This window comes from Oncorhynchus clarkii, chromosome 2 (assembly GCF_045791955.1).
Source record: "Oncorhynchus clarkii lewisi isolate Uvic-CL-2024 chromosome 2, UVic_Ocla_1.0, whole genome shotgun sequence".
NCBI lineage: Eukaryota > Metazoa > Chordata > Actinopteri > Salmoniformes > Salmonidae > Oncorhynchus > Oncorhynchus clarkii.
Window position 1 is genome coordinate 34158436 of NC_092148.1, and position 27965 is coordinate 34186400.

Consider the following 27965-nt stretch of genomic DNA (forward strand, 5'->3'; position numbering starts at 1 on the left):
ACAGTTTCAACCACAGAATAAATAGGACTTAAAAAACAAAAAACATCTCTGCAGTCCCCACTTCTGATGGTTATCTAACGATCCCTCTGTGCCTCAAGTATTGTGTTTACAAAACCAGAACATCACTGGAGAAGACACCACCACGATGGTTCCTTAGCACAGCAAGCCAACCGAGCAGACAAGACAAATATTACAAATCATTTGAAGTGTGACGGTTGTATAGTGAAATGGGACTGACATATAGCTGCTAGTTAATATTGGTTTTCTACTGACACCACATACAATAGATCATGTGAGAAACCCCCCTGCCACAGACATCTATTTGTTTGTGGCAGTGGGTTTGAGGGTTCTCCTTGTATGTGCCAGTGTGAGATATGCAGCGAGCAATTCAACATATATCTGAAGTCCTCCACTGTATTGGCAGCCTCAATTCTACTCTGCTAAGTTTCTCAACTGAACCAATGTGTGCTGTGTTTTTGTGTTGCTGGGAAGCCCTGATAAGTTTTTACAAATCAATTGCTTGGGTTGAGTAATAATCGTTCTTCATTTGACTCTCTCTCTCTGGGCTTCAATGAGACTTCATTTTACAAACAGTTCTGGTGGAACAAACTCAAACTGATAGGCAACATGTTCCTCCAACAGTGTTCCAGTTGCACTGCCCACTTTGGGGAGAGATATTCTAGTTCATTCAGGTGAACACAAAGCTTTGGTCCTCCATTCATGCAAAACACAGGCCCATAATGTGAGTTATGACAACATGTTTGGAGGGTAGCGGTTTCATTCAGCAGGGCAGCGGTGCTGTTGTTGGGAGGTTTGTTTGGAACGCAGCTCGGGAGCAATTAGACCCACGGTGAGATCCAGCAGGAACACAGTCTGTCTCAGGTATGTTTAACAACACTGAAACAAGCGTAATGGGTATCACCAGCAGCTGCCAAAGCCCCATTTGCAGGCAGGGGAGTTAGCCGGGCCTGGTCTGAGCCAACCACCTCCTGCCTCTCACGCATCTACCGCTCTCCATGACATCATCAACCACACTGACTCATTATAACGTTCTGCAACTTATAAACCATAATAAGGCAAATTGCAGATCCGTTTTTGGTGTTTCTTTTATGTGAGAACTTTGATTGTTCCCTGTAGGAATCACACACTGAGTCACCCCTCGATCCATCCACCGCCCGGGTTGGAAAAGTAAAAGGGAGCATCCCGCCCACATTACAAGGGCTCATTTACTGTTGATCCCATTTGTTGAAGTTGTGTAAAGGCAGGGATAGATGGGAGGTCATGAGAGGGCAGAGGAAGAGGGTTGCCGGGGCCAGGGTCCATTCTCTTTTATCATCAGGCTTTCTTTAAGTGAGTAACTAAAGCTGCTATGCATCAAAACTCACTCAGGGTCTGATTAATGACTAATATTTCTCTGCAGAGGGGGAAAACCCTTACTAGAACTGTTGTGACTGGGAAGCTTGTGCTAATGATACAGTACAGGGGATTCAGGGTCAAACGCACCAAACATAACACAAGAGGTTATATTCTTATATGTCTCCTTATCTACTCCAGGAGGGCCCTGGTATGTCAATCTAATAACACTAGGATAACTAGATCTCTAGTAGCTAACCAGAGTTTTGAAATAGTTTGCATTACTTTACATTAATGTATGGATTCATTGATATTGGATGCAAATGGCGACGGAGGACATGGTGCAGGGAAACCTCAGGCCTCATAAGTCACAAAGCCGCAGCCTGGTTAGGAGGTTCTCTCTTCTTATGTGGTGAGAAGAACATTCGCCAACAGAACTATACATGTGGACTTTTCTTCATAGCAACTAGGCGATTATTGTAAAAAAAAAATACCCGCAATGATGGTATAAGCTTACTGTTATTCAGTCTAAGAGAGAGAGAGAGAGAGAAGTCATATCCCTCTCATTTCAGTGGGTCTGGATGTGCCACCCCTGGGCGAGAGATGTGCGGGACACCATCACAACCACCAACAGGCTGGCCTCGTATCGAACTTGGAGACACGACCGCTCGTTGTATCCCTCTTCAAACCACGTAACCCTTGAGGCTTACGCTGTAGCAGCGAGAGGCTGAACAGCCAATTCTACACTGTAAAACTCACAGACCATCCACACAATGTTAACCAGCCCCCGGAACGGCTACACATTGTTCTAGCTTGTTAAAGTCGGTACATGGAAAGGGGGGGGGGGGGGGGGGGGTACACACCAGCCCTATGCGCTGAAGGCACATTTCTGTTCCAATTTAGCAGAAAATATGTTGGACTCGGCTCCGACTCCTTTCCAGCTGGAAACAGTCAGGATTTAGGATCTATGTTTTTTTCAGAGTTTACTTTAACAGATCGTACTGTATGCACATGTTTATAATTTAGGACAATTCTGCTGCTTATAATGATTTTGCAGCATGTGTCTGAGCAAACACATTTGTTTTCAGACTTATTATTATAGCCAAAGTGTTCCTGTGACACAGACCCACCAGGCAAGACACGGCAGGCAAGACAAGGCAGGCAAGACAAGGCAGGCGCGGAGAGATTTGATCACATCACTTGAAAGGAGCTAGAGATCTCCAAAGCAATGGGGAAAACAGGCAGCTATAGGAGTAGGAACCTAGAGCTTATAATAGGGAATAGGGTGGGCATAAAGAGTTGAGGCACCTAGCATGTGTGCCCATTTCCATGCAGAGAAAATTACGCAGAAACAATCACTGACTCAATGTCAGGTGGATACACATCCTTGGCAGGCCACATTAATTGGCGTGTGGGCCGGATTTGGCCTGCAGGCCACAAGTTGAAGACTCCTGGCCTACAGTAGGCCTCAGCACAGGTTCTTTCTGGATTTGGCCTCCCTCCCTCCCTCCCTCAATCAATCAATCAATTACTCAAACAAACCATGACTCAATCAAATACTCTCATCTCTCTGAAGCCACTCCCTTGACCAAGTCCACTCAGTCCTTAAAAGCCCTTTCCCTTTTAGAATTCAAACTGTGTCCCCACACAACTGTCCAGATTTTATTAACATACTCTTCATAAAGAGGCCATTGGTCCTCATTAATGAAAGCATATTTTACTCAAGGCCTGACTCATAGTCAACCCTATACTTTGATTTTTTAAACTTTTGTATACAGGTAAGACATTTAACAACAGATTGTTATTTGCAATGACGACCTGTCAAGAGGTGAGCATGGCAGAGATATAGTAAAAACGGACTGCTCAGTTACACAGGCAGTTGGTTTCTCAGATTGATGAGAACTCCTTGGCGGTTTCAACATGGCTAAGTAAAGACGCGTTCCGAGGCCTCTCCACTAAGGGTTGATGCTTTTATGTTTGAACTTTTTGACAGATGTCAAAATGAGAACACATTTTGCACACCTACTGGCTCATAGCAACATTTGGGTGGCATTATTGGATATGTCTGCAACTGGGAAAACGAGACAAAACGGTAAACAAGAAGACATGACGAAGACTAGCAACACAATGATATGGAGATGCTAGTCACCATCTGCGCAGATATGGCTACACTACGCTCTGATTTCATGACTCAACTTCGTTCTTCTGTGGTCAAGTCTACGAGCTGAAATTACGACACAAGTCCAGTCAACTATGGTGACACTACAAACAACACTCGCGACACAAACACTAAAAATAAAGGATAGGGAAATGTCGTAGACCGTCATCAATAAGCGGCTTACCGAATTGGAGACCAAAAACGACGAGCTTACCTCCGAGATCGTAAAGCTAAAGGTTAGTCTAGATGAACAGGAAAACCATTCCCAGAGACAGAACATACGTGTAGTCGAAATCCCAGAAGGGACGGAAGGGCGCAATCCTACCGAGTTCATGGCCTCTTTCCTGCAAGACGTCCTCGGCGGAGAGACGTTTGACAGGCCCCCAGTCATCGACAGGGCGCATCACACTTTAGCGGCAAACCCACAGCCCCGTCGCCCTCCCAGAGCAATGCTGGTCCGCTGCAAGGTATGTTATTAGGGTGCACACATGGTCAGTTTATGGGACGTGAACGTGAGTAACTTTTATTTGCCCTATTTATATAGATAGGCTGACTACCTCGGAATGGAACTGTCTACCATGCCATGTTATACAAAGTAATAGTTAATAAGCGGTATGGTGTAATGTAACTAAGATTTTCATTTATAGAACTGAGGTTCATTTTCATTTTTTTTTATTCATGAATGAATAAGCCAAATCCCTATGACGTTCCTGTTCATTTGCTCCTTTAGTTGGGCGTCAAGGTAGACAAAGGGCCGTAATTACTAGGCTATGTTCATTTTACTTCAGGACCGCAATTTGTATTTTTATTTATGTATTATATAGGCTAGGCTACATGTGACTATGGTGTGTGTGTGTGTGTGTTCGGTTAAGTGCATGTGAGTACAATAGCGCTAATGCTTAGGACAATTGAACGTTTTAGGTTATTCATTTTTCCTCCACATGTCCACAGACCTATGTTAATTCCCCATTATTCAACATAGGACATAGTGAAACTGTCTTTTTTATTAAAAACTCTTAGTGGGATTTTAGTAATGTGACAGAAAACACGGTAGGTACTGTTTTTGGGGTCTGTCATTTGGGGACTCAGCAATGGGGTTTTTCTAAATTGTATTTTTATGTGTTATTTTAGTTTAGGGTTACACAAATGTTTTGTTTTTGTTATGCACTACTCAGTCTGGGTTAAGTTATTATTTAATACTACTGTAACATAAACAGTTAATTTAAACCAGTCTCCTGGAATGTTTGGGGCAGTAAGCATGTGGTCAAGAGGAAGAAAATTCTAACATTCTTAAAAAAGGAAAGGGTTTCAATTGCTATGCTACAGGAGACCCATTTAACAGAACATGATAAACTGAAGTGGGACTGGGTGGGCCAGGTGTACTTTTCTTCTTTAGTTCAAACCAAACATGTCCCATTTATATTGGAGCACCAAGATACAGACCCTGAAGCAGACCCTGAAGCATGATTTATTTTGATTACAGGGAATATACAACATACTACTATACTAAATGTATATGGCCCGAATACAGACTCCCCCAAATGTATGTCTGGCATTATTTCATTATTTAATCAGCACTGCAAGGGACTTGCGTTTATTTCAGGAGATTTCAATTGTACTTTGGGTGAATTGGATAAATCATCAACTGCTCCAGTCTCAAATAATAGAGCCTCAAATGCTCTCAGAAGTGTTCGTGATTCATCTGGTTTAATAGATGTATGGAGAGAGCTAAATCCTAATGTCAGAGACTATACTTTTACTCAAGACCCCATAATTCATATTCTAGATTGGGCTATTTGTTTATGCCCTCTACTTACATGCATGTTGTCCAGTCATGTGCTATTGGTTCTATAAACATTTCTGACCATGCCCCAGTGTATATAACTATTGACATTTGCAAAATAATCCCCAAAATGAGATTTTGGAGACTTAATACATCTCTGCTTAACATTAAAGGATTCTGCTCTGTGATAAAAGATAAATGATCACTATTATTGGCTCGACAATCTTCTCTCTCCTGTCTCAGCTGCAACAATCTGGGATGCTGCTAAAGTAACCATAAGGGTTAATATCATTTCTCAAGCCCCTCTGATCAAGAAGCTTAGAATTGAAAATAGGGAAAAATTGGAAGCTGAAGTAAAGCATTTAGAATATTTTCATAAACAACAACCAACCCAGGCGAACTGGAATTCACTAGCTTGTGCTAAGGCCAAACTCAATTTAGAGCATACAAAGCATGTAAGCATTTTCACCAAGCAAAAATATTGAGTTCAGTAACCGTCCAAGACGTCTACTTGCACACCAACTTAATCAATCTTTCATTCTGTTATTTGTTAAGTCTATAAAGATGGCAGATGGCTCCACTTATGATCCGTTGCTTGTCAATAATAAGTTTTGCGACTTCTATAAATCTCTTTATACTTCACAATGTACAAGATCGAACAACAACAATGACAAAATATCTGAATAAGATCATCTTGCCCACTATATCAGATGAGCATAGAAATAGAGTAAATGCTCCCCTTTACACCTAGTTTGTGAAAAAGTAAATGTTTTAAATAGTTTTTTTTTTTTTACCTTTTATTTAACTAGACAAGTCAGTTAAGAACAAATTCTTATCTACAATAACAGACAACCAACTGTTCCCTGGTAAACTGCCTTGTTCAGGGTCAGAACGACACATTTTATCTTGTCAGCTCAGGGATTCAAGCCAGCAACCTTTCGGTTACTGGCCCAACTCTCTAACCACTAGGCTACCTGCCGCCTCAGGCAATTAAGGGCATGCCTCCTGGCAAAGGCACCCGACCTAGACGGCTTCTCTGCAGAGTTTTACAAGAAGTTCTGGCCTGAGATATGGCTGCTCTAAATGATATGTTCAATAGTCGTGGAAATCTGCATCCTGATACTAAAAAAATGACAAAAACACATTAAACTGCTCTTTGTTTAGACCTATCAGTTTGCTGGGAGTTGATGTCAAAATAATCATTAAGACACTTGCGCACAGGTTGGAGGTCATACTTCCAGACCTCATTAAACCTGATCAGACTGGCTTTGTCAAATCCAGATTTGGAACGGACAATGTGAGAGGTGCTTTGAATATGATAAACCACCTTTGCAGAGTTAAAGGCCCTGCACTCATTGTCTCTCTCGATGCCGAAAAGGCATTCGACATAGTTGAGTGGAATGTTTTGGATTTTTTTGTTTGCTGTATTAGAAACAGTTCATCTGGGTGACCATTTTATTAAGAGTTGGAAAGAAAAAGCCATATCTCAGACTGACCAATAAAAATTAAATATTAAGATGAGCAAAAGAACACAGACACTGGACAGAGGAACTCTGCCTACACAGCGTTGTATGAAATCTTCAGTGTCTTGGTAATTTCTCACATGGAATAGCCTTCATTTCTCAGAAGAAGAATAGACTGACGAGTTTCAGAAGAAATGTCTTTGTTTCTGGCCATTCTGAGCCTGTAATCAAACCCAGAAATGCTGATGCTCCAGATACTCAACTAGCCTAAAAGGCCAGTTTTATTGCTTCTTTAATCAGAACAACAGTTTTCAGCTGTGCTAACAAAATTGCAGAAGGGTTTTCTAATGATCAATTAAGCGTTTTAAAATGATGAACTTCGATTAGCTAACACAACGTGCCATTGGAAGACAGGAGTGATGTTGGCTGATAATGGGTCTCTGTACGCCTATGTAGATATTCCATAAAAAATCTGTAGTTTCCAGCTACAAAAGTAACAATGTCTACACTGTATTTCTGATCAATTTGATATTATTTTAATGGTCAAAAATGAGCTTTTCTTTAAAAAACAAGGACATTTCTAAGTGACCCTAAACTTTTGAACGGTGGTGTGTGTGTGTTTTATTTTGGACTGTACACATTTGCAGCTAAAAACATCAATTGCAGCATACATAGGCCTACGTAAGTGTATATAAAATAGAAAAATATGAGATGTACTATAGCACTGGATTGACAAAGCAGATGTAGTTTGTCAGAAGGTCTTCAAGGGAAGGTTGAAGTGGCGAAGACGGTTCATCATGTCTTTGGATCCCTTTGGTGGTAATGTCGGAGATGTGTGTTTCCCGTTTTAGGTTGGCTTGGAATGTCACACCGAGGGCTTTGGCACTGGACACCACCTCAAGTGTGTGGTCGGCGACGGGTAATGGCAGAGGTGGGTCAGGATTATGGCTGAAACAGGTATACATGCACTTTGCTGGGTTGAGCCTCATCTTGTTTTGTTCTGAACAGTCGGCTAGTTGGTTGAGATCCTGCTGTACGGTGGAAGTGTCACATTAAAGGTGCAATTTGCAATATCCTACAGATGTGGTCATTTCAATGAATTAATAATATATACCCATTTGATTCTATAAGAATATAACTTATAAAGCCCCATTAACTTAGTACAATTGTCTTAACCCAAAATGTATCTTTTTTTTTTTTTAACTCTATTAACAATAGTCGTTGTCAACTCAGAACGTATAGCTTCAAAAGAATACCTCTAGCATAATAAAGAAAATGAATGAAGGATTGTGCCTTTTAAAGGACTGAAAAGACTCATAGCTTCATTTGAACTGAATTGCAAAAGGAAAAGCAGTGAGAACTGCCTTGATGTGCAGTTGACAAGTCAGTGTCATCTCTACATGAGGTCCCATCAAATGCTTTATGGTACAATCCGCAGAGGAAAGTAGAAGCAACAGCAATACTATTTAACGTCATTAATCACATTACTTAAACATCCCATTAAAAAGCATGACTGTTTTGGACATTTCGATTAAACTAACTTCATTACATGATGCATTTATAACCATGTATAGATGTCCCTCTGTGGAACATCTCCTCAAGAGCATGCTCTGTGATCTACTTCTATTCCTATCACTCTGAATGATCTTCCAGCTACTGACTGGCACGGTGCTCTTGTTCTATACAGCATCTGCCTCTGTCATGTTGCTATGCTGTTTAGATGCCAGTATGGCCAATATGTAGGTCTGTGCAGGTGCTACAGGGTTTACTACTCTCCAGAGCAGGATAACAGAGAGTTAATGGGTGACTCAACACAATGGATCTTATCACTCTCTGGCCTTGCTCGAAGACACAAGCATGTGGTTTATGTTTCTGCCCTGTGGTTTATGTTTCTCTTTCTTTTCGCCCTTTTTTGGGGGGGAATTTTTTTATATTTGGTATTTTCCACTCCCAGAATTCCTCTCAAGCTGCGAGTGAAATGTGTTTTCCTCTCTCTGAAAAGGGGAAAAAAATAGAATGAGATGGATGGAGGGGAAGTGGCTTAAATTAGCACACCTGTTGGTAATTTATCACACATAAACCTCACACCTAATTTTCACACCTGTAGCTCAATGTGCTGTCCCAGTAATTCACTCCCACATGGTGTTTGAGTGTGGCACATGGTGTATGAGTCCTGGGTTTCTTGCAACGCTCGGAATGAGATGAGAGGGGACATGACAGCCTATGAAGAGTGGACATGGGCATACATGCTTGGCATTTTTGCACCACGTGTAGCATGGCTCAGTCTGGCATATTTTACTCTACCAGCCATGGATACTTTAGGTTCTTCACATCTGAAGGAAAAGGTAGATGGGTACCAAGATTCTCCCTGCTATTGTAGCATGAAAATAAACATCCCTGAGGGCTCGGGTCTATTTGAGGCATCCCAAACAAGCAAAAACATCCACACAAATGAACACACACTACACACACACACACAGGGTTCTAAATTAACATCAATTGGTAGCACTGATGCCTCCAACCTAAAAAAATGTAGGAGCACAACATAACATTTAGGAACACAAGAAAAGCAGATTTTTTTTAATTGATTGAGATAAAGCCTATATTGGGTCTATATGAATTCTATCTACTTCTGAAGCACAATGATGTGCCCTAGACACTAATAAAGCTAAAATGTTTATACAAACACCTGCAAGCTAAGATTTACTGCAGATAAAAAAAAATGGCATAGATTCTACAGGTGTATGGAACTCTATGGGAGGGATGCGACATTCTTCCACGAGAAATTCCATAATTTGGTGTTTTGTTGATGGTGGTATAATCTCCCATACATTTTCAATTGGGTTGAGATCTGGTGACACACACGCTTGCACATGCTCCTTTAAGACCCCTCTTTCAAAGTAACAGACCTCTTCTTCTAGCCATGGTAGCCAAAATAATGGGAAACTCTGCATTTTTATACATGACCCCTAAGCACGATGGGACATTAGATGCTCAATTAACTCAGGAACCACACCTGTGTGGAAGCACCTGCTTTCATTATACTTTGTATCCCTCATTTATTCAAGTGTTTCCTTTATTTGGGCAGTTACTGAGTGAGCATTCATTTAAATCGTTGGGTGGCAGGGTAACCTAGTGGTTAGAGTGTTGGACTAGTAACCAGAAGGTTGCAAGTTAAACCCCCGAGCCGACAAGGTACAAATCTGTTGTTCTGCCCCTGAACAGGCAGGAACCCACTGAACCGAACCCACTGTTCCTTGGCTGTCATTGAAAATAAGAATTTGTTCTTAACTGACTTGCCTAAAAGGTTAAAAAAAAATATATATATATTTTACTGGACTTCTGCTAAAACTGACCATCAGATGCAGACAACATGGTCAGTTTCAGCAGAAGGAGGGAGCAGTAGAGGCTCTCACCATCCCTCCGCCGAGACTGACCGTGACCAAAAAGGGGCACACACTGGTTGAATCAACGTTGTTTCCAAGTAATTCCGATGAAATTACATTGAACCAACGTGGGATAGACGTTGAATTGACGTCTGTGCCCAGTGAGCACGCTCTTCTAGCTGATTATTTCAGCCTCATGCGCTAATATTAACAATGCAAGACTTTCAATACATATTGCTATTCGTTCATTGCAGTGGTGGTTAAAGTGCGAGTGGCTGAAGAGAGAAGCTCATTTTATGGCTTATAAAAGTGTTGACTAAAAAGATTTGACAGTTCTGAATATTAACATGAACTGCTCTTAAAAACAGCAGCTCTTTGCTATATTCCTGACAGTCTCTCCCCACTTAGTACATAACATTCTGAGAACCATATGTTTCTTAGAGCGTGGTTGTCCTATGAATATTTTGCATACAACCTTTCCACAACTTTCTGGGAATAGTTATTTTCTTGGCATTTCATTACTTTAACAGAATGTTTCCTAAAAATTCAAACATGGTTACATTTCATTTCAATTTTGATAATGTTCTAGGAAAGTTCTCCAACTTGTGTGACATTGAGAATGTTCTCAAATAGTTCAGAGAATGTAAAGAAACAAAGTTATTCTGTGGGAATTTCAGTACTTTCAGCATAACGTTTCCTAAAGGTTTCCTCATGGTTCTATTTCAAATTGTTCCAATAACATAAGAAACAACGTTATTCTGTGGGAATTTCAGTACATCAGCATTATGTTTCCTACAGGTTTACTCATGGTTCCATTTAAAGTCATGTTCTCATTGTTCCGAGAACGTTAATGTTCCATAAAAACCTCAAGAAAACTAGCGACGTTCAGAGAACGTTCTAAGAATGTTATTTAAAAACATCCATTCCGTTCTGAGCATTAACAAAACTCTTTCTATCCTCTATCTTGTTCAGTGTGCTCTGGTGTGTTGGCCTCACCCACTAATTGGCCACACCTGATCTTAATGAGTGCTTGTTTCCTTTGAAATGGGGTCTGTTTGAATAGACAAAAATAAATGAACAGCTTTGTATGTGTAAAAAAGACATGGAATGCTAGCTTCATCCTGGTGGGATAGTGGACCAAATCCATGAACAGAGGATTATAGGTTTGAATCTCACTGATGCCGTGTCACAATAATAAATTAATGTTTCCATGATTAAAGAAAAATGAGTTTCCATGTTCTATCTGTGCTTGGAGTTCAAAAAAAGTTAACCAAAAATAAGCTAGCAGTGTTATTAAAAGGCTTACTGAAACATTCAGTGAAAGTTAAGGAAGTAAGTTAAAAACCTCCAAATAATCTATAATATCCATTCTCAGACCATTAATAAAACCTCCCAGGAAAACTTTCAAGGAACAAGAGTAAAATGTTATCAACCTAAAAAATAAACGTTCCAAGAAGAAGGTGAAATGTTCACTTCCGTTTAACCGGTCAGGAAACGTATGGCTTCGTTCCCAGAACCAATGGTAAACCAAAAAAAAATACGTTCCCACATCTTCCAAGGAACCTAATGTGCTAGCTGGGTCTCTAGTCTTGGTTATACAACTTCTCATAGTATCGTCGCTCGAGGAAGCTGCAGACAAGGTAATCTGAGCTATCTGATTAGCCAGCCGTAGGCCTATAGGTGCACTTGATTTGCTCTCCGGGCCCGAGGGGTATGGCACTTGGAGGCAGTGGTACAGCAAAGCCTAATCATAACAACAATTATTCTGGTAAACATTTTTTGTGCAAAATATTTAGGAGCATATGCGACCAAAATGGTCGCACTTTAGAGCCTTGCACGCACACTGTATACATAGTCACACTGACTATCACTACGGCCCTCCCTCTCTCCACTGGGTGAACATGAACCGTGCCACACAGTTTTACCTCATTAACCCTTTAACAACATACAACCTCACACCCCCGCTCGGCCCTGCGGCCTGGAGGGAGATCTGAGGTGATCCACAGGGTCAAAAGTGAGAGCGTTCCACAGGGGGGGGGGGTGCCTGAGACACGGTCTTACTTTCACACATGGTCCACGCCACAAAAAGCCAACTTCAAAGCATTGTTCCCCGGCTCCAATATCGCCAATCCCACCACCACCTTTCACGAGAGAGAGAGAGAGAGAAGAGAGAGAGAAGAGAGAGAGAAAGAGAGAGAGAGAGAAAGAGAGAGAGAGAGCATTGCACTGCCTTGGGTTTTCAAACTTTAGTAATTGAGGACTGTTTCTTACCCTTTTTTAAATGTATTTATTTTACCTTTATTTAACTAGGCAAGAACAAATTCTTATTTTCAATGACGGCCTAGGAACAGTGGGTTAACTGCCTGTTCAGGGGCAGAACAGATAGACTTCATGGTATGTTACCTGTAAAAAATAAAAATAAATATGTCCCATTTCTACCACATTCTTGTTGAGATAAGCGTTTTATATCTCCGTGCACATGAGTTTGAGTAGTCGTTTGCCAATACCATCACAATCCATTATTAATTTGTTTTAGGCAGGTCCTAAGAAACATAAGACTAATAATTTATTTTCAAAATAATAGAATGACATATTTTGAGTTGAATTATGTTGCTTGTCTGTGCAGCCTATACGCTACATGTCTGTGCCATGAAATCAATAGTTATTGTGTTCATTAAAACAGACAAGACACTTAGGCTACCCTGATCACAGTCAACACAGACGCTGATTCAATGAAACAAAATCACATTGATTGATTAAGACGTGTCATAGGCTTTTGGTCGGGAGTAGGCTACTAAGCAACTGCGAGTGAAGAGCAACATAATCCACTTGTTAAGCTACATAACATGCTGACCAATGTTCACCAGTGCTAATACATGAGCCAACTAGACAAGATGATCATCAGCAGCGTTCACCTCAACATAGCTAACATTTCTACAGACTAATTGTAGCCTAACCAACATTCAAATGTGGATTTATCAAGACGAGTCTCCACGCTTGTCTAAAAAAAAAAAAGCGTGATACGGTGCTGAAATAGTGAACACACGCTGGCGGATAGGCTGTTGCTTCAAATGTATTCTAACAATTGGATGACTTTCATCCTGAGTTTCAGTCAGCAAAAATTTGATGACTTAAATTGCATTAGCCTACTTTATTCCAATATTTCCGTTATTTAGTGGAACAGTAATTCTTTATGGATACATCCTGTTGTGGTTGAGAAAAACACTGCATGCGGTGGGCTATGAGAAAAGATGGGTGAAGTGACATGCCTCGCAAAGTTTAAAATTGGCAGGAGAATGGTAGTAACCGGCGCTGCCGAGCGAACATTAAGAGCGTAGTGCGTGTCAATGCCGCCTCAGCATTACGGCTACATTTCATACCGTAGGCAGAACTTTACTGCAATCATGACTAGGTCGGTTGGCGGAAAATAAAAGTAGAGGCTTTATTGCTGGCAATACCTTTCACATATAAAGAAAATTGAGCAAAAAACTTGGTGGGATGCTAAAGTTGGAGGGAAAACATATTGGTTTGAAAGGTGTATAAGACTATTAGAGAGCATTTCCGATAGAAGTAATGAAATCGGATGGCAAAGTACAGAAACATTTTTAAACACTGCACCTCTTGGGGCAGTATGGTATGTGCAATAGGTGTTCAAATTAGGATAGTGAACCATATGTCTAATTCACATGGATGGTTGGGATGGGCAAATTTGATGGGGTTGGGGGCCACAAAAAATAGGAACTAATCACGAGGGGCCGCAGTGGCTAGCGGGTCTGCATTCCCACACATGCAGTCATGCCTTTTGAGGGCCCTAAGTGAAAAAAATGTGAAACATTTGCAGTTTACAGCTATAATTTACAGCAATTTATCACATTTTGCCATATTTTGGAGAGAAATATTTGCAGCTTTGAATATGATATCTGAGTGAGAGTGACTAACAAAACCAATGGGGACCACTCGGTCAGTAATTCGACCATGATTACTACAAGTTTAGATAGCTGGCTAGACTAATTTTTTTTTTTTTTTTGCTGACAGGTGAGTGACTGTCAGTGACTGACATGACAAGAACAAAACTGCTGATGCACGACCAAATTTAGAAATTGCACCTTGTGTATTCTACTATTCTAACTCAACAGTAAGTTGAGACCCGGACCGAGTTCCTAAAAAAACGAACAAACAAAACGTGTTAGATAGGATAAATAATGCGATACGTGTGAATTAGGGGGTGGCTTCCATCCAAAGACATGGGTGGCATGTAAGACCTTAGTGTCTTATTACAATGAAGTCAACGGCCTAGAGTAGGCTAAGTCCCTACCTGGCAGGTGTCAACATGCCACACTAATTACTATTACAAATTAACAACAAATTGTTTTTTATGCAAGAGCCGCTGCTATTACCCAAGCCACTGGTTGTGCTAAGGAGTTATGATAACTCAAACCACAGGAGTCTCTTCTCTTGTCTAAACAATCCTGCCTGGTGGAATTCCTAGCCCTGTTGTGGTAGGGTTACCATACATCCTTAGAAAACTATACTCTTAAAAATAAGGGTTCCAAAACAGTTCTTCTGCTGTCCCCATAGGAGAACCCTTTATGGTTCCATTTAGAACCCTTTTTGTTTCCATATTTTCTTTGAGTTTCAAGTGGCTAGACCATGTAAACCCTCTGTAAGGGATCTACATGGAATAGAGTTCAAAAGGGGGGGGGGCATACTACTGGAAGCTTTGTAAGTTTACCAGTAAACTTCTAGAATTTTGGTATCTTTCAAGGTTTTTATGTAATCTACCACAAGACATCTAGTGGCCCTTTTGAGTACTTCAGATTATCACAGGTGTCTGTAATAATCTCTGTCCCTGTGTGGCCTTATCACATGTAAAACATATGAAATAAGAATTTTAAAATAAAAAATAATGACAAAGCTGAAAAAGCATTATCCTAAATACAAACCATCAATTTAGTGAATACCATTGATGTTAAATATGAGGGTTTCAGCATGAAATGTTCTTTATATTCTTTTTAATTATTTGACCATGTCAATATGTATTTGTTGTCAATGTTTAGGTATCAAACTGGTGGATTCAATATTTGGAAGATTTGGAAGAGTTAATGCTTTTTTTCATTAATTTGGCTATTTTCTCTTGAACCATATGGTCTATCTATTAGAAACTCATGGAAAATATGGACACAGATATAATAAATAAATGTTGTATATGAATACATTTTTATAAATGACCAAAGTTACTCAAGATTGCCATACATTTTCTGTTAATTACTCAAGTTTCCTTTATCTTACCGGTAGGTTTGCAACCCTAACCTGGAACCAAAAAGGGTTCTGCAAAGGGTTCTCCTTTGGGGACAGCCAAAGAACCCTTTTAGGTTCCAGATAGCACCTTTTTTCTAAGAGTGTATCTTCTCTACATCCTTAAAAGCTGATGGGTTTTAGGTATAATCCTTCTCCTGGCTCTTTCATTTAAATTGTGTTAGTTGTTTTCAACCAAACACTGCTTACTAAAACCATACACATACTATACAGTGTGTGAGTGTGCGCATGTACAAGCGACTGTGCTGTAATGATGATATCCAGCCCTATCCAGCTACTGTCCCTTACCCCATCATGGCCCTGCCATCTCGAAACCCATTAGTATGTAAACTACATGTGACCCCTGCCTACTTACACTTATTAGTTAGGGCTCCTGTCTGTGAAAGTTGTTTACACAGTGTGCTCATGAGACCTGGCTGCCGTTCCAAAAAAATCATATTGAGTTAAGGAGAAGTCGGCCAAGATGTAATACAAATAGCTGTAAGAAAAAGACAGGAATTTGAAGAATGTGAAATCAGTTTTTTCTTTTTTTTCTCCTTTCACATTTTCTTCACCAATCATCCCTACCGCAGTTTTGCTCCACTGTCTGGTCCCTAAACCAAGTTAGCAAAAAAAAAAAAAAACTGAATGGAGTCGAGAATGCATAAAAGTACCACAACAAAGCATACTCAGTAACCAAACAAGCTGGAAATGTGAGGTAGCCACACGCGACATTAAAATCTTAACGCGGCTTGTAAATTTCCCTAGATTACACTTAAACATGGTTTATTTCTCCTTCTATCTCCATCTCTGTCTGTTCTGTGTGTCCCGGCTGTGTGGCATAAAGCCAGAGCAAAGCACACAAATGAACATGAACTTTGAGTCAACACAGACAACAACAAGACAAGCAACAACAATGACCACAACCACACACTGACCAAAACCCAACCATGCAGTAAGCTATATTACAGACAGTCTTATGTCTGGGCCTATGTGGAATGACTCGGGATGCATTCCATCTCTGACAAGGTCTGAGGGAGAGTAGAACGGTTGTTCAGATGCCTTCCACCCAGCAGAATGCATCAGACGCCCCACGTACACAGGATTAGGAACCATGGTTTTAACTAGCTCTGCCTTCACTGTATTTGGGTCTTGCCAGGGTAATCATCCAGAGAAAGTAACTTAGTGCATCTAAATGGGACATTTCATATTCAGCACTTGGTGAGAATATATCACTGTTCACTCTCTATCTACAACTTTGTAAATACATACTGTATATACTGCCAGTGTCACCCATGTGGTTTGTGCATGGCATGGCTAAAGTGCTCTGTTCACTTCTGTTAGAGCAGAATGACGGGGCTGTGTTGACAGTCCTTTTCAGTATGGGACTGTCAACTGTCAACATTGTTAATAGAAGCAACATAGTGAGCCTAATTAGATTATTGATGAGGCATCTCATTGGTTCGTCTCGACAATCTCTCTCTCGCTCTCTAAACTCAGCATCAGGGCCCTGTAATGACTACCAGCACTTGGCCCCAGCCCGAGACCTAATCCTAGATCCAACCTAGTGCACAGATCCTTAGTAAATACAAATACTGCCCTGGTTCCAGCCCCAGCTTAGTCCCAGCCCCAAACAGCACAAGTCCAATATCCCAGCCTAAGCTTCAACCCAAGTCATGCCCCTGTCCATGTCCTATAGCTCTAGCTTCAGATCCAAGCCCTGCCCTACCCCCAGCCTCAGTCAAGCCACAGGTCCAGCCCTATCCCCAGCCCAGCCCCAGTCAAGCAGCAGGTCCAGCCCCAGCCAAGCCACAGGTCTGTCCCCAGCCCAGCCCCAGTCAAGCCGTAGGTCCAGCCCCAGCCCAGCCCCAGTTAAGCAGCAAGTCCAGCCCCAGTCAAGCCGCAGGTCCAGCCCTACCCCCAGCCTAGCCTCAGTCAAGCCGCAGGTCCAGCCTCAGCCCTACCCGCAGCCCAGCCCAGCCTCAGTCAAGCCGCAGGTCCAGCCCCAGCCATACCCCCAGCTGCATTCATCAATCCAGCAGCCTCACGCAGTGGGTGGGTTCGGAGCACCACCACCATCACCTCCAGTACAGTACATCATGTCCGGCGGATTCCTAAATTACAGGCAAGTTCCAAGCAGTGAGACGGTTTATTGCATCTGACCGGCTCACTTCCTCCCTATACCAAAGGCATTGCATGCTGGGCCTTATTTTGATGTGGCGTGTAAGCATAATTAGGAGGTCCAATAAAAGCAGAGAGGAGGGAAAAAGGAGGCATGTCCATCTGTCTAGTCTTAATAAAGGGTGGGGAGGGGGTAGAGAGAGCCCTGCTCTGCTCTCTGGATCACACAGCTCCACCATGCCTCCCTGTCTGTTGTTGTAGCAGCCATTAGAGCAGGCGTGGATGTAAATACTCTGCAGAGCCAAAGACCAACCCCACACGCTTGTCTGCCTGCCTCTGTATTTGTCAGGGCGAGGGGGGGCTCCTGATCTCAAGTTACCAGGGCCTTGCAGAGATCGATCCAAAGTAGGTACTAGTCTGCAGGCACACGGAGACAAACACACACAGACATGGCAAACAAGAGTCAGATATGCGTCTCACTGCAGTAGTACAACACTGGACCATCCCTATTCCCTCCCTGCCTATGTCCCTAGGAGTGGTGATGTTAATCACCTGCAGCCCAACGGCTGCTAAAATGCTGGCCAATCAAGTTCCAGCTTTCAACCTCTTAACATATGCCCTCATTTTTTATAGTGATCCCCATACTTCAAATCAAAATGTTAGTCACATGTGCCGAATACAACAGTGAAATGCTTACTTACGAGCCCCTGACCAACAATGCAGTTTAAAAAATAAGCGATTAGAAACGTAACAAGTAATTAAAGCGCAGCAGTAAAATAACAACAGTGAGTCTATATACAGGGGGGTACTGGTACAGAGTCAATGTGTGGGGGCACCGGTTAGTTGAGGTAATATCTACATGTAGGTAGAGTTGTTAAAGTGACTGTGCAAAGATGATAACAACACAGAGAGTAGCAGCGGCGTAAAAGAGGGGGGGGGCAAAGCAAATAGTCTGGGTATCCATTTTATTAGATGTTCAGGAGTGTGGGATATAAGCTGTTTAGAATCCTCTTGGACCTAGACTTGGCGCTTCGGTACCGCTTGCTGTGCGGTAGCAGAGTGAATAGTCTATGACTGGGGTGGCTGGAGTCTATGACAACTATAAAATACTTATAGTATTACTTAAGAATCACACCAATTATGACCATATTATCAATACACTGTTCTGAGTAAATGCTTGAGTGTCTTCACATGAGTATAGTGAGAGGTTAGTTGACGAGGGCCTCCCTCTCTCTGTCTCTGGTCCTCTCACCTACCTCCGAAGCCCTCGCATGACTCACTTTTGTGTTTAAATGCTTATTTTTTGTTGTTTTATTCGCACCACTTAGAAACGATCCCCACATGATGACTTTTATGGCCCAATAAACTCAAAGAGTATCGAACCAAACTGGCTGGCCATATTTAGTAGCTTTATAGGAAAACGTATTAAGGTGTAATTGCTGTAGGCAGGCGTGCTATTGTGAGAATAACATAGGTGAGGGTTGCAAAATTTCCCTCGCACTCGAAAGGGACACTGGACCTTTTGTCTCCAGCTCTGGAGTTTCCAATCACCACTGGGAAATATGGACTGTATTACAAGATTCATATAATAAGTCCATTTTACTTCACATTTCCGAAAATGAACTTTCACAGTGTGGTAAAATGTAGCCCGAAAGAAAAACATCTGTTTGGCATTTAGTGTTGCCAACATATGGGATCCTCTGATGACAATGATTGAGGGTGGAAGAGAAGATCTTGTGTATTTCCCAGAGAAAAAAAAAAAAAAAAAACAGGAACCAAATCTACACACAATGACTGTTTCTCTGCAGTGACCTGATAAATGGAAACGTGTAGAAGTGTATAAAACCAGCCTTCTCCTCTGTGTGAAATGGATCTTCCTCAGTCTTCGCTCAGACACGAAACAGCGCACAAAAAAAAGAAGAGAGAAAGTGGAAAAACCTAAGCCCTCTAGTTCGCAAACTTACTACACTGCCATCGAAATCAGAAAGCTACGTGTCGGTGCCCATTTCAATTAATTAGGGCTTATTGAGTTTATAGGGTGAAGGGGGCTAGGCAGAGGGTGAATAGGCAGAGGGTGAATAGGCAGAGGGTGAATAGACAATGTTATTTTTTTGTGGTGAGAGAAAATGAAGACAAAACAGAAACAGATAACCCACAGCTTGTCACGTGGGTCCTGAGGAATCTCTCTGAGCCTGACTACAAGTTCATGACACCTGTGTTGTTTTTTTCCTCTGGGGGATTTCCACCAGTGTAGCATGGCATCGGTGCACTGAGGACTGAGGACCCTTTCACCGGCTTCATTTGATACGGCTGTGAATGAGACCTAGTAGGTCTGCTACACTACAGACAGGATGGACATGCTTGGGTTAGTGGGTCCCACCAGACTGACCTCGCCGCAAATGTTACTGAATTTATTTGTCAATGCTGAAAACTTGAATTACCTGCCATGATTTTCCACAAAATTGGCACTGTCCAAACACAAAAACACACCTGCATAAACACTTGCATGCATGCACACACACACACACCCACACATTAACTGCTTGGCTGATGGGTCCTGGGAAGAGAAAGGGAACACGGTTCCTCCACGCTGCAGCCGGGGCTCAGGTCAAGACTTGGCGAGCAGTAATCCCTCTCAGGTGATGCTGCTCACATTCAGCCACATCCAGCTGATCTGCTTAAATATGTTCTCTCCCGTCCCTCCACCCCCTCTCATCTTTAAAAACCTCCTCGGCAAGGAGCAACATTTAGGAGGATGGGGGTTACCGCTATTCCACACCACGAACCCCGGATTGCTTTTCAGCGTTTCTGTAAAGTGATCGTTCCATGTGCCGCTTTGCGCGGAGACACGCCGGTGCACAACGTACAGGGCTCCTTCATAACCAGCCAGGAGAAACGCACTGCTGCTGTGGAATAAAAAGTCACACAGTGCTCCTGGCTTAGGAGAGAGCGTGCACACAAACAGGATACAGGGCGCCCATCCCGTGGATTAGAGTGGCATTATGTGAAAAGGCCTTGTTAAAAGACGGACCCCTTTTCACTTTTTCCAAAGACAGAGTGGCAAAGCTGCTTTAAGAGTGGCCTCGTGGAGTCAGTTTAAAATGGCTTCATGTCCACCAAACAATAAGAGGGACAATAAGCTATTTAATAGACAGTCATACTATTTATATATAATAATATGACATTTAGCAGATGCTTTCATCCAAAGGGACTTACAGTCATGCTATTTGTATCCATTTCTCTCACAGAAAATACAGAGAATTAGCAAGTGCGGTCTGAGTGCTTTCAGGGCGGCAGGTAGTCTAGCGGTTAAGAGTGTTGGGCCAGTACTAAGTGAAAAATCAGCTGATGTGCCCTTGACCAAGGCACTTAGCTACTTAAAGGAGCAATTAGGGCTTTGAATGAGTGTCTGCTAAATTTCTCAAATGTAAGGCATATCCTTCTAAGTAGGGTTGCACATTTTGGGGAATTTTCAGAGGTGGAAACTATCCGTGGGAATTAACGGGAATATGGGAATTAACGGAAATATTGGCAAATTAATATTAATACCATTTAAATGTAGATGTTTTTTGCATTGGATATATTTACCATATATGGAGACAGAAACATAAACCTTTTACCTTATCATAAGTAGACATAACTGCAAACGATTAAATCCTTCCAATTTAAAAAACGATTTAGTTACGAATTGAACTTGAATTAAATGAGTTGACTCTTCACATGGGATGATTTCACTGAACAACAAAAGAAAAGTTATATCGAATGATCCCCAATGATCCATCGCATCTCCCAAAACCCTTTTCAACATGTCATCAGACTCTGAGGCCTTATCTACACTGTCACTTTCCAAGCTTGTTGAGGATGTCTCGTTGTCAGGCTCAAAAGACTAACATTTTCCCGGATGGCCACCAATTTTTCAACTGTTGTATTGGTCAGCCTGTTGCGTGCTTTGTTGTGTGTGTTCCCAAACAAGGACCAGTTGCGCTCTGAGGTGGCTGACGTTGGTGGGATTTGGAGGATGATGGAGGTAACATGGGAAAGAGCCTCGGATCCATAGTCAATTCCACCAGGTGGCTGATGAGAATTTCGGGAAAATTTTCCATGGGTAGTTAATCCCTGGAATTTGGGGAATTTTGCTTAAATTCATCAAAAAAAGTTAGCTTATAATAGTAAACCTTTAATGTGGGATACACAAGGCAATTCTAGGTCTTGTGGCATATTTTGGTTAAACTATCCCCAATTTAATGGAATTGCAACCCTCTGCATGTGCATCACATGTGCAGTGCACTCTTCCGTCACATGTACAGCTGATTCTCAAGATCTTGCACACCAATGAGATGCTATTGAGCCCACACAACTACACTGTCTGAGCAAAGGACTACCTGCTTTCTGGTAAGTTTTGATTACAATAATGGGTGGGGTGAATATATTTTATGACATACATTATTTTTTTGTTAAATAGTAAATAGTAGCCTACAGCAAAGTGTGTTTTAAATCATTTATAATTTAACAATTTCTGCTAGTTAGCTACCATGTGGGTTTTAGCTTGCTTGAGCCTGCTAACTGAGGAGTTTTAATTCACCTGTTTCCATACATGTTTCATTTTAAAACATTTATCTTACAAAGGAGTTGTTTAATGTAACTGCTTAACTATGTATATGTCAATAGAATTGTATTCTTTTATTTTTTCTCATTTAATCTTTACAGGAAAATGCCACGGGCACTATCTGATGTGTGGCGATAGCTTTTCCTTCTACGTTAGCTGCAGTGAACTATGTACATTTGCAAATACTATGCCAAATCATGTGACGAATGCAACAAAGATGCAGAATCATCTGGCCAAGTGCTTAAACTTCCCTCAGCGCTCACAACAAGCAACCTCTGACAAAAGTCCCTCTACTTCTATTCGAGGTGAAAATGATGAATCAGACACCTTATCAATAGCAACAGCTCATGGTCCTCCTGTAATCAGATGTTCTTTTGACTCAATGGAGGAACGTAGTCAAAGAAATGCTGATGACTGTCTTGCTCAAGCTGTGTATGCAACTGGTTCACATCTGATGCTCACAGGCAATGTGTATTGGAAGAGTTTTCTGAATGTTCTTCGCCCAGCATACACCCCTCCAACCAGACATGCTTTATCTACTCATTTACTGGATACAGAGTTCAAGTGAAGGTCAAGCAAATCATAGAGAAATCAGACTGTAAGCAGACTGTATTGCAATCATATCTGATGGGTGGTCGAATGTTCGTGGACAAGGAATAATTAACTACATCATCTCCACCCCTCAACCAGTATTCTACAAGAGCACAGACACAAGTGCATAGCAGTCTCTACATTACAGATGAGCTGCAGGCAGTCATCAATGACCTTGGACACACAGAAGGTATTTGCACTGGTGACAGACAATGCTGCGAACATGAAGGCTGCTTGGTCTAAAGTGGAGGAGTCCTACCTTCACATCACACCCATTGGCGGTGCTGCTCATGCATTGAATCTGCTCCTCACGGACAGCATGGCACTGAAAACAATGGATACACTCTACAAGAGAGCCAAGGAAATGGTTAGGTATGTGAATGGTCATCAAGTTACAGCAGCAATCTACCTCACAAAGCAAAGTGAGAAGAATAAGAGCACCACATTGAAGCTGCCCAGCATCACCCTTTGGGGTGGTGTTGTCATCATGTTTGACAGTCTCTTGGAAATGGCCATATCACAGTCAAGAGGATCTCATATCAAGAGGATCCTACTGGATTATATATTTTGGGATAGAGTGGTAAGCAGCCTGAATCTCCTGAAACCTATAGCAGTAGCCATTGCACGGATTAAGGGAGACAATGCCATCCTGTCTGATGTTCAGACGCCGCTTGCAGATGTAAGAGAAGAAATCCGTACTGCCCTGCCCACTTCACTGTTGCTCCAAGCAGAGGAAACTGCAGTTATGAAATACATCAAAAAGCGTGAAGACTTCTGCCTGAAGCCCATAGACACTACAGCGTACACGTTGGATCACAAGTATGTTGGCAAGAGCATCCTGTCTGGTGCAGAGATCAACAAGGCCTATAATGTGATATAATTGCCGTGTCTTGCCACCTTGGCCTGGATGAGGGCAAGGTTCTTGGCAGTCTGGCGAAGTACACCTCCAAGCAAGGGCTTTGGGATGGAGATGCAATATGGCAGTAGTGCCAGCATATCTCATCAGCCGCCTGGTGGAAGGGACTTTGTGGATCTGAGGCTCTTTCCCCTGTTGCCTCCATCATCCTCCAAATCCCACCAATATCAGCCTCCTCAGAGCGCAACTGGTCCTTGTTTGGGAACACACACACCAAAGCACGCAACAGGCTGACCAATACAACAGTTGAAAAATTGGTGGCAATCCGAAAAAATGTTAGGCTTTTTAAGCCTGACAATGAGCCATCCTCAACAAGGTTGAAAAGTGACAGTGTAGATGAGGACTCAGAGTCTGATGTTCAAGAAGTGGACATTGAGGAGGTCCAGGGAGAAGACATGGAAGCCTGAGAGGAAGACAACCAAAGCTTTAGTTTCTAGACTATCATCTAGACTATGTTGAAAACGTTTTTGGGAGATGTGATGGATCATTGGGGATCATTCAATGTTCCCTTTCTTTTGTTGTTCAGTGAAATCATCCCATGTGAAGAGTCAACTCATTTAATTAAAGTTCAATTCGTAACTAAATTGTTTTTTTACATTTCTATTGGAAAGATTTAATCATTTGCAATTATGTCTACTTATGATAAGGTAAAAGGTTTATGTTTCTGTCTCCATATATGGTAAATATATCCAATGCAAAAAACATCTACATTTAAATGGTATTAATATTAATTTGCATATCTTTCCGTTCATTCCCATATATTCCCGTTAATTCCCACGGAAAGTTTCCAACTCTGAATATTCCCCAAAATGTGCAACCCTAGTGCTGTACAGTCTTTCACTACTATAGCCATTTCCTTTCCTAGTAGTGAATTTACAAACTCCCCTGACCCATGGTGCATCTTTTCCTTCAGGCAACATTGGTACTTGAGTCTGTTTTTATGTAGTCAGCAGGTGGCATCATTAGCCAGAGAATAAAAATGAAAACCAATATCCTTGAGTGTAGCAATGATATCATAGGAGGCTTCATTGGCATGAGTTCCCCTTTTTTAGTGGGCGGGGTAGGGGAGTAAGGAGGTGTAAATCATTGGTTTAATATGAAGAGAAAAAACAATAACTACAGTGGAACAGGGGATTGAGTCATGTAGTAGAGTATAGGAGTTGCTTGCAAGACATGATCAAACCATTTACACCACAGATTCCCTTAATTTAGCCTTAGCCTGACTCTCTTACAGTTTGCCTTTGAACACAGACTGTTGCCGACGAGAACTGCCCTGCTTTTCACCCTTGCATTCCCATACACTTCCCTAGCTAATCCAATCATATACTCTATGTCAACGGCAAAGGCTCTACTACTTATTTCAGCCAACTTATTTGAATTTATTTCAGCCTGAAAGGTAAAGACATTTGTTCCTCTACACACAGGATATTTTTCTTTACCCATAAAATATATATGCCTGGGGAGCTTAACATGACCAATTCCATATTCAGTTTTTAAAATGTGTCTGGGACAGAACATTCCAGACTGATTTGGAAACCTCACTATGTTACTGCTGCTTGCCAGACATACTGTATGTAGAGCTGTCATAGTGAACCTCGAGGGCAAGGCACAAATATTCAACCCTCTCAGAGCACATTGAACAGTGATCTCTCTCACATGCTTCTCTCAATAACCATAATAAATAAAGGAAGGAAGTGAAAACATAAAGCTTTGCTGCCTGCCAGTGTGCTAAATGTCACTTTTGGCCTCAGTTGGGCCATTCCATTCCAAAACAACAGGAACCAATCCTCCACCTCCCGCCAAAGAACTATCTGTACAAAACCCATACATTGCTGAGGGCTGGAGCATCCAGTTTGAGATGTTCAGAGAGTTTACGGTAATGTGTGTACAGCTCAGCCTAATCCCACCCTCAGGGTCAAATGTATAAATTAACCTTTTGCTCTCACCTTCAGCCACCACCCCCTCCCTCCCTCCCTCTTGCACACACACACACACACAAGGGTTATACCTCTCTAGCCAAAAGCCAAAAGCATTTCAACCACTTCTATCAACAACAAACACAGAAACACAAACAAACACACACACTTATGCCATTATCAATTTGCCTCTCTCCCTATAAGCATCTCAAACTTAACCAGTTCCACTCCGTGCCAAAAAGTTTGATCCCATTAAGAACATTATAGTATGGAGCATCTGAGATCACCAATCCTAGGAGAAAAATAGAGGAGCAGAGAAAAGTGTGTGTGCCAGTACCCTACAGTGATTGCTTGATTATTTGCAGATGGGCAGTGGAAGGCTTTGCAGCCAGGAGTGGAGGTTCCCCCTGGCATGCCTTGCATATGATTAAATGTGTGATTGCCTTACAATTTACAACCCCCCAAAAACATGCATTGAGAAGAGGATCATCCTACTGTACTCCACACCACACCGTATAGACCTAACATGTTCAGTTTAGGGTATTTGTGCTATAACCAGGGGTTATAGCAGCAGGCACACTGATATCACAGTCTGCTCATTCATTCCACCTTGCTGTTTTTACCAATAGGCTAAATCCCCAGAGGCGATTGTTATGCGTGTACCAACTGTTCAAAGATAACTCTGCGGTTATGAGATCAATTAAATCCAGTTTAGGAGGTTGAAGAGGACGAATTCATGACAGGGGAACAGGGTTCCGCATCTATTCATTAAAACTCCCACAATACGCCCCCCTAAGCCGCTGCGCTCGACAATAGATAGACAGAGCCGCACTGCCATCTTTTCACCGTCTGGTCGCTGTAGCCTACTAAGCAGTACCACATTTAATTAAAGACACAGACCTCTCTTTGTTGGCACGGACAGTCGGACAGGTAAAAGCACAGAGAGCCCGAAGCAAAGTGGGGTAGCCTAGGCTATTTGACCAAACGACTCACCAACCGCAACTATGTAAGAAACGCGAAGCAGATAACAATATCACAAATCTTATCAGGCATACTTGGGTTGGCAGCAAACAATGACCGTTATGTGTCCAAAACGCACATTTTGCGCATTTGCCAAAATGTCCCCAAAACATAACTTCAAGAATTACCTGTAATCTAGTAATACAACTAACTATGTCTTTGAGTGGTGAAGTCTAGCCAATTTGTTACAATTTAGTAAAATATTTTCCACGTTGAACTCATGAAGTCGCGAACAGTTGCCTTGTAAAATATGCCCACAGTCTGGGCAGACTCGGCTACTGGTTTACACCGCTGTGGCACTATCCGTTTGGCGGGATGGATATATTAGTTGGCTCGAATCCATTTGTTTCTGCGCTTTTAATCTTATAGTGGCAGTTGGTTGATAATATCAGAGTGCATAAAACTCATCCAGGAACGCACTTACCAGAAATGCATCACCTCAATCAAATACCCCAGCCCTAGTCTACAGGATGCTGGACGGTCACTGTATCCTGATCAATACACTGCGCTCAGGGCGATGATAGTGTCAACGTGTAGGCGACGTGTTATGTCTGAATAAACTGGCAAGGTAATTATCTAATCAATAAGCAGAACCGGATATTCAATGGCAACAAATGTTGATTCAACTCTTGGTCTCAAAATGTTTCATATTAGCTGTTCGACCATGTCTATTTTTATTTTTATAATGTTGCTGGCTCAGAAACTATCCAAAACTTCTCGCTCTCAACTGTCACATTGGCAAGGATGATATATGCATATATAGACGATTTTTCACTTACCTCTTTTGTTCCTCCTCCAGCGATTTGACTGCGTTTGACAGTTGCTGTACTCCATACAGTGCAACACGATTAAAGCCAATGAGAAAAGTTGAAACTGCATCTGGACGGCTGGTGTTCCGACTCGAATAAGAAGTGCCAGTGGTGTTTGGGATGAATTATCTGGTTCGTGTCCTCCAGTTTCTTGAATGATTCCAATTTGTCACACATTAAACGAGCAGCGACAACATAATAGCTCACCACTGAATAATATCATTTTATGAAGTTTATGAAGTTCACCCTTCATTCACAAGTGTCCCTTTGAGTGCTGTAAAAATAAAGATATGGGTTATTGTGATAACAAATGTGACAATAATAACATCTATCCAAACCCTTGAAGAATACTTGATCTATGGAGTTTAGGAGGCTAAGCCTATTGCATTTAAATACACTGCAATAATGAAAAAAAATTCTGCCCCACGTGTTAATTTATTCTCCATTCTCGACAAAAGAGCTTGGTATGAAATTAATGCATAACATTCTAACGCTTCTCAAACAAGCAATAACCTTCCAATATAATGAGCGCAAGAAGCTGCGTTTAA

General features: G+C 41.8%; 1 pseudogene; it reads right to left on the reverse strand.

Annotated features, from left to right (window-relative positions):
- Positions 1-27594, reverse strand: part of LOC139381018 (R-spondin-2-like) — an 89921-nt pseudogene extending 62327 nt beyond the window's left edge.
- Between the last annotated feature and the right edge of the window lie 371 nt (positions 27595-27965).